This window comes from Alosa pseudoharengus, unplaced genomic scaffold (genome assembly GCF_046254945.1).
Source record: "Alosa pseudoharengus isolate Yale_2024_CS ecotype anadromous, Long Island Sound unplaced genomic scaffold, YU_APseudo_1.1 YU_APseudo_1.1_scf_12, whole genome shotgun sequence".
Lineage (NCBI taxonomy): Eukaryota > Metazoa > Chordata > Actinopteri > Clupeiformes > Clupeidae > Alosa > Alosa pseudoharengus.
In genome coordinates, this window is record NW_027468587.1 from 20,573,814 (window position 1) to 20,587,224 (window position 13,411).

General features: G+C 41.9%; 1 protein-coding gene and 1 long non-coding RNA gene across 3 annotated transcripts in view; both read left to right on the forward strand.

Moving 5' to 3' along the window:
* The window catches only part of LOC143119152 (mannosyl-oligosaccharide 1,2-alpha-mannosidase IA), a 198,983-nt gene that overhangs the window by 76,737 nt on the left and 108,835 nt on the right, over positions 1 to 13,411 (forward strand). The gene's annotated exons all lie outside the window — the stretch shown is intronic.
* Positions 6,076 to 7,664, forward strand: LOC143119153 (uncharacterized). The gene is made up of 2 exons (XR_012986260.1): positions 6,076 to 7,095; positions 7,421 to 7,664. It is a non-coding gene; the product is annotated as an uncharacterized LOC143119153 (long non-coding RNA).

Genomic DNA, 13,411 nt, shown 5'->3' on the forward strand with positions numbered 1-13,411 from the left:
GCAAACAGCTGACTTATAATGTCTTCATTGCTGCATGTGTCTAGTTGTTTACTGCTCTGTAACCCCCCATAACAAAAGCACAAATTGGAAGCCATGATTTCATCTTCTTTTGTTGTTAGGTGCTAACTGTTCAGCAGGTGTTACTGATTGTTTCCATAGTAACGTACCTCTTAGGTCTGACACCTGGGGGTAAGGTGTCTATTTGTTTTGTCACTCTTTATATCTGTGACGTGCGTTAGACTGATCAAGTACATGGGCAAAATGAAGACTTAACGCTACATAGCAGGCTCAAAGATATTTGTGAGAGCAGCTCCTGGTGTGTAGGATGGTGTGATGACATGGTTTGCACATGGGTGTGAAGGTGAACAGAGCTCTGAGCTCTGTCCCTGAACTGGGCCTATTCTATCCAAACTCTCGGCTGCCATGGACCTTTCATGTAGTCCTGTAAGCCCAGACTGTTCTGTCAGGAGAGACAAGGGGCCTTGTGATACTACTGGGATACGACTGTGGGTTAGAAAAGGGTTTGGCCTGCAGGGAGGAAAGCTGGTATAAACACAACTTCACATGCAGACACACACAAGCACGCGGGCATGCCACTTAACACACGTATACACATATACACACGTACACAAACACTGAAAGAAGGATTTGAGTCATGTCTCAAAGACACACGCACACACACGCACGCACACACACACACACACACACACACACACACACAGACAGACACACATACACACACAAAGGGGCACAGACAGACACCCACATGTTCCCACACACACATTGAGAATAAGAACATAAAGATGTGCGCGGGTGTGTGTGCGTGCGTGTGTGTGTCTGTGTGTGTGTGTGTGCGTGTGTGTGCGTGTGTCTTTGAGACATGACTCAAATCCTTCTTTCAGTGTTTGGATTACTTTCCTCCCCTTATCCTTGACCAGGAGATAAGAGAGACAATGAGGGAATTTAATCTGCAGGATTAGAGCTAAATCTGAGATTGTGTGCATCCCATGCACACTAAGTACTGTATGGATGACGCAGAATGTCTTATACGCATATGCAAATATGTGTCAACACACACACACACACACACACACACACACACACACACACACACACACACACACACAGTGTTCATATAGACTCTCAGACAAATGCAAAACATGGCTCATTAATGTATGCTAATTGAAGGAAGTGAGTACCCCAGAAAGTTATGCAGTAAAGACTGTTTTTACTGCACAAGTGTAAGCTGGATAAGAAGGATTTGACGGCAATCCACCGAGAGCCTGTGTAATTCTCATTAGGCCTCTTTTCACATAATTACAGCTAAGTCACATGAAATCATCGTCAATATTCACAATCCAAATATCGCCACCGTTGTAATGTACTGAAGCAATCATACCGTTTCTTCTGTTTTATCCATGGCAGATTCCTAATTAGTGGATTTGGGGAAATTTGGGGAGTTCATTTTAACTCCACTGTTAATGCATTTTTATCCATATTTTGAGCCTGTCCTATTGTATACATCTACAAACACTGCCTGATCTTATGTCATTGTTATTTGTTTGTTGTTAAGTGTTTATGCTACATGTCACTGTGGGACCTACTGTACACCATTAGGCTAGTGACAAATGGTCAGAAAGGGCTTTAGTTTTTGAGATACCCCTACCGGAGGTAGAACTAAACCCAACAATGTTTTTCCTCATCTCTAAGGTCTCCCATATATGAAATGGATTCTTAGCTAAAAATATTTTACTGCTAAGATTGTTAAATTAACAGATATTGTTATACACCCCAAAACCAAAAAAGGACTAAAATATAGCCTGTCCGTATTGGAGTTAAGGCATGTAAATTAGTGCAGATCAATCACACAAGCTCTGAGACCTTTGAAACTTGGCATGTTTATAGTCAGGAAGTTGCTTTACCTACTAGAAAAGACTGGATGTGAATATCTTGATGTATGGAATGAGTAGAGACATGTAAACATACACCTAAAATAAGCGGACATGCAAAAAATTAATATCTATTCAGAATGTTTTCATTTACTTTGTGGCTGCTTTGCCAGGGATCATCATAGAAACACATATGATGGCTTGTTGGAAAGGTGGGGTTATACTGAATCCAACAATACCAAATATGTAAATATAGTATGACGAATTAGGGTGTTCTGTCACTCAATGTATGAGGTGTCCAAAATGAAAGAAAACGGAACACTGGCAAAATACAGTCTCAAGTCCAAATCACATTATCAGTGGTGAGAACAATGTTGACAAATTCATTGTTACTGCAAGGTAAGTTACATAAGGTAAGTGCTGCTCTATATTTACATTTAATAATGATACATTTCATATGTCCCAGTATTAAACAATTCATATGAAACACAGATCCAATTGAATCAGGTTAACATTGGGATGGAACACCTTTATTAAAATATTTATATTCACTTGAATTTTGTTTTGGTCAAGTCATTACTGAATAATGGAAAATAATATTGTTAGCTTTTGTCTGTCCAGACCAGCAGTGGACAGTAGAGCCTACACTGCTTACTTCACCCCTAAGTAGCTAAACAGTTAGTTGTAGAAACTACTTTCCCTAGCTAAGAAAGTACTTAGCCCTCTGACCAATGTTGCATGTGTAATTCAACTTTATTTTCATTTCAATGAAAATTCTGAAATGTATAACATTTTTCCTTTTCACTAGTCTTTTGAATTATGGAGAATGTCTTACAGGCATTGGATCCAAAGCTTTGTATCATTTGTGGAAAACATTTTGAAAAGGGCAAGAAAAAAGATCCCTATGTCCAAAACCCAACAGTAGAAGGCCTCCAACGCATACTTACCCTTGCTCAGCAGAGAGAGAGATGGTGAAGTCCATAAAACTCTGGCTCCATATACAGATGATATTTCCTCCAAAATCAAAGTTTCATATCATGTAGAGCGAACTACTGTCATAGTAGTAGTAAGACAAATATCAGTGAGCAGCAGCAAGTTGCAAATGTTGAGAGTGAGAGCACATCTGCACCAAGAAGGCTGAGTAGGGTTGATACAACATAATTTCAAATACGGAGAGATTGTTTCATTTGTGGGAATGCCAGCTCTAGATCAGAACCTCTGACAGCCATTTCGACTGGTACAGGTATAGGCCAAGTACTTGCGTATACAAGGAATTTGGTCTCTGCATTTATCCCATCCGTGAATTAGTGAACACACAGAGCACACAGTGAACACAATGAGGTGAAGCACACACTAACCCAGAGCAGTGAGATGCTTTATTACAGCGGCGCTCGGGGAGCAGTGAGGGGTTAGGTGCCTTGCTCAAGGGCACCATGGATGTGGGCATGGAAGAGCAGTGCTCAACCACTTCCCCCACCTTTTTTCCTTTTTTTCCTTCTGGGTCGGGGATCGAACCGGTAACTCTTCGGTTACATGCCCGAACCCCTAACCAGTAGGCCACGGCTGTCCCCAGTACAAGAGACGAGGTCCTTCGGGCAGCTTCTGAAAGGCTTGATGAAGATGTACATCTTCAAATTCTTTCATGCCCAGATCTCTTTGCATATGATGCCAAATACCATAAAATGTCCTTGCACACTACATATCTAAACGAAATATAACAGCAGCCATAGAAAAGAATCAAAAAAGCAGACCAATGTCTATAACAAGGCCTTTATTAAGCTCACTGAAGACATTGATAAAACAGTATTGTCCAAAGATATGAAAGTGAGGACTCAATTCTTCGACTGATAGCTATGCCAACATACTAAAGACCATTGGTGAGCAAGAAGGTGTGTCCATAGTTCAACACAAGAAATATAGATCCTGGAAACTAAAGGAAAAGGTGATACAGCACAAAGACAGGCTTGCATTTGTTCCACGTCCAAGACAGTCAGATCTGATCTGCTCAGATAGTATGACCATATTGTGCACTGAGGGAAGCTGCTAAACTCACAGACATAAAATCCAAATATTACACAGGGCGGCAGACATACAGTATTGAGGGAAAGCATGGATCAGGTAGAGTATGACAGTGAGTAATATGTCAGCAGTGACTGTCTATTATGTTTCCAATGCAGCAAATATGTACCCAACATCCTGTATGACTTGTGAACTGGTGTGTTGATTAACATGCCCACAGAGATTACCAAACATGTGATGATGACCCAGCTTCAAAGGAGAATCTGTGTGTTATCGCAATTTGTCATCATCTCATTGAACAGAGCTGTCACATCCATACGCCAATCGCACTGGGACCTTCCATTTTGATACATCATGAGTTTGGTAGTAAGCCAGTCATCAATGAGCTCAGTGCAATGGGGCACTGTGTTTCCTATACAGAAGTCAGGCACTTGTCATATCTGTTGCAGCAGACCAGATATCAAGGACAGAGAGTGGTGTCTACATCCCAACTGGCCTCACTGGAGTTGCTGAACATGGAGTTTTTGATGCAGCCATCAGCAACTTTGACCAAAATGAAGACACCCTGGATGTGAAGAATGGACAAAAGAATGGACAAAATGTACCTGTAAAGTTTATCTCCATTCATATCAAACATGTTTAAGGTGGTGAGGGACCTCTGTGGAACCTGTGCTATAGGCATTTATCTGCTGTGGAGACTTGGCCTCTTCGGAACACAACGACGCCATAATATGAGTTGTATGCTTCCCATCCAGGGTGTCTTCATTTTGGTAAAAGTTGTTGATGGCTGCATTAACAATTCCATGTTCAGCGTCTCAAGTGAGAACAGTTGGGATGTAGACACCACTGTCCTTGATCTATATTTCTTGTGTTGACACACCTTCTTGCTCAGCAATGGTCTTTAGTATGTTCTCATAGCTATCAGTGAATGAGTTGAGAGTCCTCACTTTCATACCTTTGGACAATACTGTTTTATCAATGTCTTCAGTGAGCTTAATAAAGGCTTTGTTATAGACATTGGTCTGCTTTTTGTATTCTTTTCTATGGCTTCTGCTATATTTAATTTAGATATGTAGTGTGCAAGGCATTTTATGGTATTTGGTATCATATGCAAAGAGATCTGGGCATGAAAGAATTCAAAGATGTACATCTTCATCCTCTTTGGTTCATCATCTTTGGTTTTGACTCTGAAGAATACGCATGGGCGTCGGAACGTTAGTCAGTTTGCACTAATAAAAATCACTTTAAGCATTGAGTGCTCCGGTCCTGCTCCTTGGCTCTTGTTAGACCTTGGATCTCCCTTTTTATCTTCATCAAGCCTTTCAGAAGCTGCACGAAGGACCTTGTCTCTGGTACTTGCGCCTGTTCCAGTTGAAATTGCTGTCAGAGGTTCTGGTTTAGAGCTGGCCTTCCCACAAATGAAACAATCTCTCCATATTTGAAATTATGTTGTGTCAGCCTTACTCAGCCTTCTTGGTGCAGATGTGCTCTCACTCTCAACATTTGCAACTTGCTGCTGCTCACTGATTTTTGTCTTACTGCAGTAGTTCGCTCTACATGATACATGGTATGAAACTTTGATATTGGAGGAAATATCATCTGTATATGGAGCCAGAGTTTTATGGACATCACCATCTCTCTCTCTGCTGAGCAAGGGTAAGTATGCGTTGGAGGCCTTCTACTGTGGGGTTTTGGACATAGGGATCTTTTTTCTTGCCCTTTTCAAAATGTTTTCCACAAATGATACAAAGCTTTGGATCCAATGCCTGTAAGACATTCTCCATAATTCAAAAGACTAGTGAAAAGGAAAAATGTTATACATTTCAGAATTTTCATTGAAATGCAAATAAAGTTGAATTACACATGCAACATTGGTCAGAGGGCTAAGTACTTTCTTAGCTAGGGAAAGTAGTTTCTACAACTAACTGTTTAGCTACTTAGGGGTGAAGTAAGCAGTGTAGGCTCTACTGTCCACTGCTGGTCTGGACAGACAAAAGCTAACAATATTATTTTCCATTATTCAGTAATGACTTGACCAAAACAAAATTCAAGTGAATATAAATATTTTAATAAAGGTGTTCCATCCCAATGTTAACCTGATTCAATTGGATCTGTGTTTCATATGAATTGTTTAATACTGGGACATATGAAATGTATCATTATTAACAGTACACTACGGGTGACCCGTATTCGGGCAAATACAGTGCCCCCCACCTCCCCCCAACAACCCCCATGCATTTCTTTGCACCTTATCATGAACTACCATAGTCATGCTATATACCATTTTAAAGCTGAGAAACTCAAGAATCGATATATGTAAAGCTTTCCATGAATTAACATATATTTCGTGTGTAAAATATAAGTTTATCCCGATATATAACATATCAGAATACCCCCCTCCACCACCCCCCAAAGTTGCTGCGTTCATATTTTGTCACTTGTCTGTATGGCCGTACCAATAAGTTAGCCCAGCATGCTTGGTCTTGAAATTTTCGTAAGAATCCATAGATGTAAAATATCTACATTGTTATATTGCCAATATATTGAGTAGTTGTACACGCCAGTACAAACAAAACAGATACATACGAAAAGAAGCGAAGTAAACACTTATTTTTCGCGGAAATCCAGATATTTCGGTTTTACTTCCATTATTGTCGCTGGATTCACGGTACTCCGCGTGTTCACGAGGCTCTTCTGATTCCATCGATACCCATTACATGTCTGTAGGACCAATGAGAGTCGAGATAGATGCCATCAAAGCCAATGAGTCACGTAAGCGATGAATCTGACAACCAGTCTTTGAATGGTCATAGCGCTGCGTCTGAGTGAGCCAATGAGATGGGACCTAGATGTCCGTGTAGCCAATGAGGAGAGCTTTCTTTAGACATGTGACACATCGTCCCATTCTACTTCCCTGTCGGCTAAACTCAAGGCGCATAGCCCATGCGTAACCAGATTCCGAAGCAGTGGTTTGGAAGTTTGTTACTAAACAAGCAAGAGACATGTTTTTGAAGGTTTTTGTTCGTAAAACATGCCAAAGAGACAAAAAAAAGACGAAACATGTCGAAGAACCCGAGGACATTGAAGATCTGGAGGACATCGATGAAGGAGAAGAAAGCGTTTTCTCGGAATGCGACTCCGAGGAGGAGCAGAACTTTTTAGCTGGGAAGGACCCCGATTTTGAGCTGTGAGTAGACTACTTATATCCATATACAGTTACAGATACAGTTTAGTTTGCTTTTGTAATGTTTAGTGCATAGTTTTTCATTTAGCTTTGTTTCATAGTGTGAACAGTGTGAACAGTGTTCTGGTACCTGGGGGGGAGGGGAGTTAGGTGAGAATGCAGTGTGTGTTTGTGTGTGTGTGTGTGTGTGTGTGTGTGTGTAAAAGAGAGAGCAGGGGGAGGTGTGACCTGAGTACACACATTTATATCATTTGTATAAGTTGTTGGGAAGGGTTTTCATATACTTTAGTGGGTCTGAGCCTAACTTCCATCTGTACAATTGTTTCAGTGACAGCGATGAAGACTGGGCCCCGCCAAGCAAAAAAACAAGAGCTGAGGATCCTGTGTCTGAGGAAGAGGAGCCGGTGGCCGAGACTATTTCAGTTGTTCATAACACGTTCCATTTTGTTGACCGTGGTTGCCAACACAAATACATTTCTATTGCATTGAATGTGAATCATTTGATGTTTCGTTTGCCAGGGTATTGCTATTTTTTACCTTTGTTTCATTTTATAATACAAATGTTCACTGCATTACCTTGTTTGTCCTTTTTTCATGGAAATCTCAAAGGCGTAGGAGCAAAAGTAAGAGTTTCAGGTCAGATAATGCTTCTCTGGACTCATGGCACAGCCACTGCAAAGCACTCCAGGTACAAGCAACATGACACAGAGAGTGTAACCTTTCATTTGACACCAAGATCATGGTTCTACATAAAGGGGTTCTTGTATAGGAAGCATTTTAGTTTTGGGTAACCAAAGGTCCTTTTGGAGTCTCCAAATGGACACTTAGCAAAACGCATGTGTATGCCCACACAAATATGGGTCCCACACAGTCATACATCATCCTATAAGGATCTACTTTGACATACAGATTCACAAGACCTGGTAGTGGGCCTCAGTGGTGTTTTCAAGAGAAAATAAGTGACCAAGAGGGCAGAATGTGGTCATTTCTAGAGATGTACATAACCGCCTATAAAAAAAACTATCATTCTACCCTTTGCCACTCTCTGATAGTTCATCACACAGTCAATCTATTGGTACCAAAAAATTCTACAAGGCCTTAGCTTTCCAAAGAGGTCAGGCACTTGATTGTAAGTCAAAGTATGTGGCAACAGGGCCATTTTAAGTAGGCGGTGTGCAATTTCGAGGAAAAACTCAAAATAGGGGTGGAAATGTATAAGGTTAAATGTAAATATAGAGCAGCACTTACCTTATGTAACTTACCTTGCAGTAACAATGAATTTGTCAACATTGTTCTCACCACTGATAATGTGATTTGGACTTGAGACTGTATTTTGCCAGTGTTCCGTTTTCTTTCATTTTGGACACCTCATACATTGAGTGACAGAACACCCTAATTCGTCATACTATATTTACATATTTGGTATTGTTGGATTCAGTATAACCCCACCTTTCCAAAAAGCCATCATATGTGTTTCTATGATGATCCCTGGCAAAGCAGCCACAAAGTAAATGAAAACATTCTGCATAGATATAAATTTTTTGCATGTCCGCTTATTTTAGGTGTATGTTTACATGTCTCTACTCATTCCATACATCAAGATATTCACATCCAGTCTTTTCTAGTAGGTAAAGCCACTTCCTGACTATAAACATGCCAAGTTTCAAAGGTCTCAGAGCTTGTGTGATTGATCTGCACTAATTTACATGCCTTAACTCCAATACGGACAGGCTATATTTTAGTCCTTTTTTGGTTTTGGGGTGTATAACAATATCTGTTAATTTAACAATCTTAGCAGTAAAATATTTTTAGCTAAGAATCCATTTCATATATGGGAGACCTTAGAGATGAGGAAAAACATTGTTGGGTTTAGTTCTACCTCCGGTAGGGGTATCTAAAAAAATTTGGGCCATTGTCACTAGCCTACATGTGTATACTGTAGTTAGAGTTTTAGCAAACTGTGCAAAAGAAATATTGAGTGTGATTCTTCTTTGTGTGCATACTGACTCATTCCCTAATTCTCTCTATAGCGCTGTCTACTGCTGCCTGTGCAATGTGTGTGTGTGTGTATCTCTCTGTCTTACTCGGATAAAAGCGCCTGCTAAATTAATAAAAATGTAAATCTGTCATATTCGGACAGAATGTCGCGCTGTCTTCGTACATCGACCTCTCTGTAAGTGTGTGGCTCTTATTTTCCGCTCACCTAACCCGTCCCTTTTAACCTCCGCTGGATATGCTGCGGCCCCTCGGAACCCTGGGCAGCTGGGTGTGTGGCCAGGTGATGGAGAGGGCAGGTGGGCTGACGCGTGGGCGGGCAGGTGGCCGATGGCCCCTGATGGCATGGTTGAGGAGGGGTGAGGATGGAATGATTTATAGCCTGTAGAGTGGGCAGCCTTGTTTTGGGAGAGGCTTTGTTTCTCTAATCAGCAGCAGGGTTGGACAGAGCTGGCCATGACACACACACACACACACACACACACACACACACACACACACACACACACAGCCTCCTGCCTGCCCCAGGCCAGCTGGACTCCCAGAATCCCACTGGCACTTTATCCTAATGGAGAGGAAATGGAGTTCAGTCCAGACTCCCAGACTGTGTGTTCATGCTTTCAGTGTATTTGTGTGTGTGTCTATGTTTGTGAAGAGAATACTTTATGCTACTGTATGCTATGCAGTGTATGAAAGATGTGAATATGGTGTATGATAGTATGTGTTTATTTGTCATTTATTCAGTTAGATATGTCTGCATAGTTATAGGTGCTTGTGTGAATGTGTGTGTATGTGTGTGTGTGTGTGTGTGTGTGTCTGAGTGTGTGTTGCGCTGATGCTGTAGTTCCCCTGCCAAAGGTCCTCTATGCTGCAAGTTAAGACAAAGAGCCTCATTAATGGGCCTCAGCTCAGGCTGCCATGCTGATCCAGAAGATGACTCATTACCCATGATCCTCTCTGACCTCCACAGATCAAAGTGATGAGATATGCTCATGGCATAAACATTGGAATTGGAGAGAGAGAGAGAGAGAGAGATGAGGTATATGTGGCCCAAAGGATAAGGGTAGAAGTTTGAATAGTAATGGAATTGTTTTACACTTGATAGATCCAAGACAAGATTCAAGTCATTACAGAGACATGTACAGCAAATGAGAGTGTTGCTTATTATTCTAATCCATGTAGCATGTAGCATGGCAATCCTCACATGAATTATAGGGATGTCTCAGTAGGGACCGCTGTTCAGAGATGCATACTGCCTAAGTCCTGTGCTGACTGAGTGCTACAATAACAGGCCTTTGTTTTATCCCAGCTGATCTCAGCACTGCATATTACACTGGTGAACCCACTGCAGAAGGTGTGTGAGATTTCTTTGTCCCTTGTGGCACAGAAATGCACTGTGGTTGTGCCTTTGGATGTGTAATCAGTAGCATAGTATAAGGCCATGAGCAATTAATTTGACAAGCAATAGACATATGTCAAATATCAGTATCAGATTGGTCCTCTCTCTCTTTCTCTCTCTCTCTCTCACACACACACACACACACACACGAGCCAAGAGCTATTTATCCATCCCCAGACCTACTTTTAGCACTCTCAAGTTAGAGGGTGGCTGTAGCACCAGTAATATCTTCTCTGAGGTCACCCTGTATCCTCTAAGGCGTACAGTTCCCTACAGTTCACCTTGCCTCCAATAGCCTGCTCCTGACCCTGCATGGGTGGACATCTGTGTGGAGGTCCAGCAGGACTGTTTCATTACCCATGAATGAAAACCCTGCATACACTTGTGCACATTTAAATGTATACACACACACAAACACAAACACAAATAAACACTGTGCCATCACACATCCATGTGTGTGTGTGTGTGTGTGTGTGTGTGTGTGTGTGTGTGTGTGTGTGTGTGTGTGTGTGTGTGTGTGTGTGTGTGTGTGTGTGTGTGTGTGTGTGTGTGTTTGTGTGTGTTCACCTTGTAAAGCTGTACCATTTGCAGTGCTAGCTACTTTAACATCTCCTGCTAGCATACTGGTGCCTTGAGCTCCATCTTGTGAAGAGAGGTCTCTCCTGGTTGCTGTTGTTCATGTTGGTAATGGGAGGAGTGCAAAGACAACTGATCTCAGATCAGTGAACGTGCCTCCCGTCTGTTCTGTGGAAGCTACACATTGTGTGCTCCGCAGGCGCTTGTGAGAGTTAGTTTCTGGCTTCAGTGAGAGTCCTTCAAATTTTAATGCAACATCTTAGAGGGAGAATGGCTGAGAGAGAAGAGAGTGAGAGAGAGAGAGAGAGAGAGAGAGTGAAAGAAGCAAGATACCAAGGGAGAGGGAGGATGAGAGTAAAGTAGATTGAGAGAGCCAGAGAAAGAAGTGAAAAGAGAGAGAGAGATAAAGGAAGGTGAGAGAGAGGTGACGAAGGATGTCTGGAATTTACATCAAAGTCGTTAAGTGGCATTGTGCATTGTGAGAGCGCTTGTCAGGACAGACAAAGTGTGTGTTCAGCAGTTGTGCGTGATTAAAGAAGTTCTAAAGTTCTAAACAGCTCGCTTTCTGCTGAGCTGAGAGGATTGCCATTGCCTTGGGAAGACACACACACACACACACACACACACACACACACACACACACACACACACGTATACACACACACACACACACACACATTTGCAATCCACTCACTCATGTGCCATTCTTATCTTCTAAGCCTGTGTATTGCTGAGACAGAGCTGGTTAATGTGCACATACTGCCTATATTTGTTGGAAACAGAGTTAGATTTATGTTATAGCATCCAAAAAAAAAAAAGAGCCTGGTTCTTTAGTTTTGTGTTCAGGGGTCAGGTTTTGTACTGGGGTTTGAGGCGGGCTGACTGCTTTCTCCCTTTGGTACTGGCTCAGAAGTGAAATGGCTTGCTTTAATGTCAGTGGAGGTGTGTTCAAAGTGTGAGTCATATTAGAGACCCCCAGGTTACCTCCAATGGATGGATTGATGTGCATGATGTGGAAGGAGACCAGTGCAGGCAAGCAGCCATCCGGTCCTGCAGCCATTTGCGGCGCTGGTCACAGACCCGCTTGTCAGACTGGGGGTACAAAGCGACGAAGACAAGGGATGGGGGGTAGTGGGGGGGGGTGACTGCATGTCTGTATATGCAGTATGTTAGATGTATGTGTAGGCCTGGAGAGTCGCTCCGCCTGGTATCACAATCTTAGTGCCTCAGTCCGCAGGATTGTCAAAGCGATAACACAGCAAGTTGCTATGGAGACAGCCTTGGTCATGTCCCAGACAGAGTCCACAATCAGCAGGTGATCGGAATAGAACAACCCCCATGTTGACAGGCAGCACAATTTCTTCAATTGGAAGTTTAATCGAAATGACAAAAAAAACTGTCCATGTAAACGTGGCTAGTGTAATCTACCTGTGTTTCTCTGTTGAGAAATATAAAAAGTGAGGTGCAGAAGGTTTTTTTTTATGTGTGTGTTTGAGTCTGCTTGCGTATGCAAGTAAACTCATGGTTGTGTGTGTGTGTGTGTGTGTGTGTGCGCGCGCACATACCAGGGTAGATATACGGAGCTTTTTACCAGTACACAAGTGATTTGGATTATTTCATATGATGATGCATGATGATGATGTATTAATCATTTTAACTTCATATTTTCATATAACAGATTTCCATTCCACAATGGCACAGTGTGGCCTGAGGGCAACAACTGAATTCAAAAAGTGAATGCTTTACTTCTTAAAAATTATATTTGTTTCACTTTGTCCTATTATGGTACAATGTAGCTTTGAGGCAACAAATTACAAAAGTACACAAATAGTACAAATTGTGTCAAATTGTAAGCAGAAAACAAAAACACTACACCTATTTTTTTTCACAAGGCTGTCATAATGTGTAGCATAGAGTGTTAAATGAGCAGGAATAGAGTTTGTCAGAGGAGAGGGGGACAGAAGGAGAGCAGAGATAATGACAAGCATGGCGAGCTCTACAAAACGCTCCGTTGGGCATACTGGCAGAAGAAGACAGGAAAGGAGAAAGACAGGATGAGGATGTGGAAGAACAAGATGACTGGCGGAGGGGTGTTGACAAAGAAAGAACAAAAGAGAGAAAGAGAGGGAGAGAGAGAGAGGAAAAGAGAAAGGTGATGTTGAAGCTGAGGATGCAGATAATGGCAGAGCAGATGCAGACAGAGGAATCCAGACAGTAATTGAAACAGACAGAGGGAGATATAGGGAGACAGAGAGAGTGAGATAGCATTGCCTGAAAAGACTGATAACACTAGCTTAAAAAGCTATAAAAGTCGATGGCAGTAGCTATGGCAATACAGCTATGTGCTAA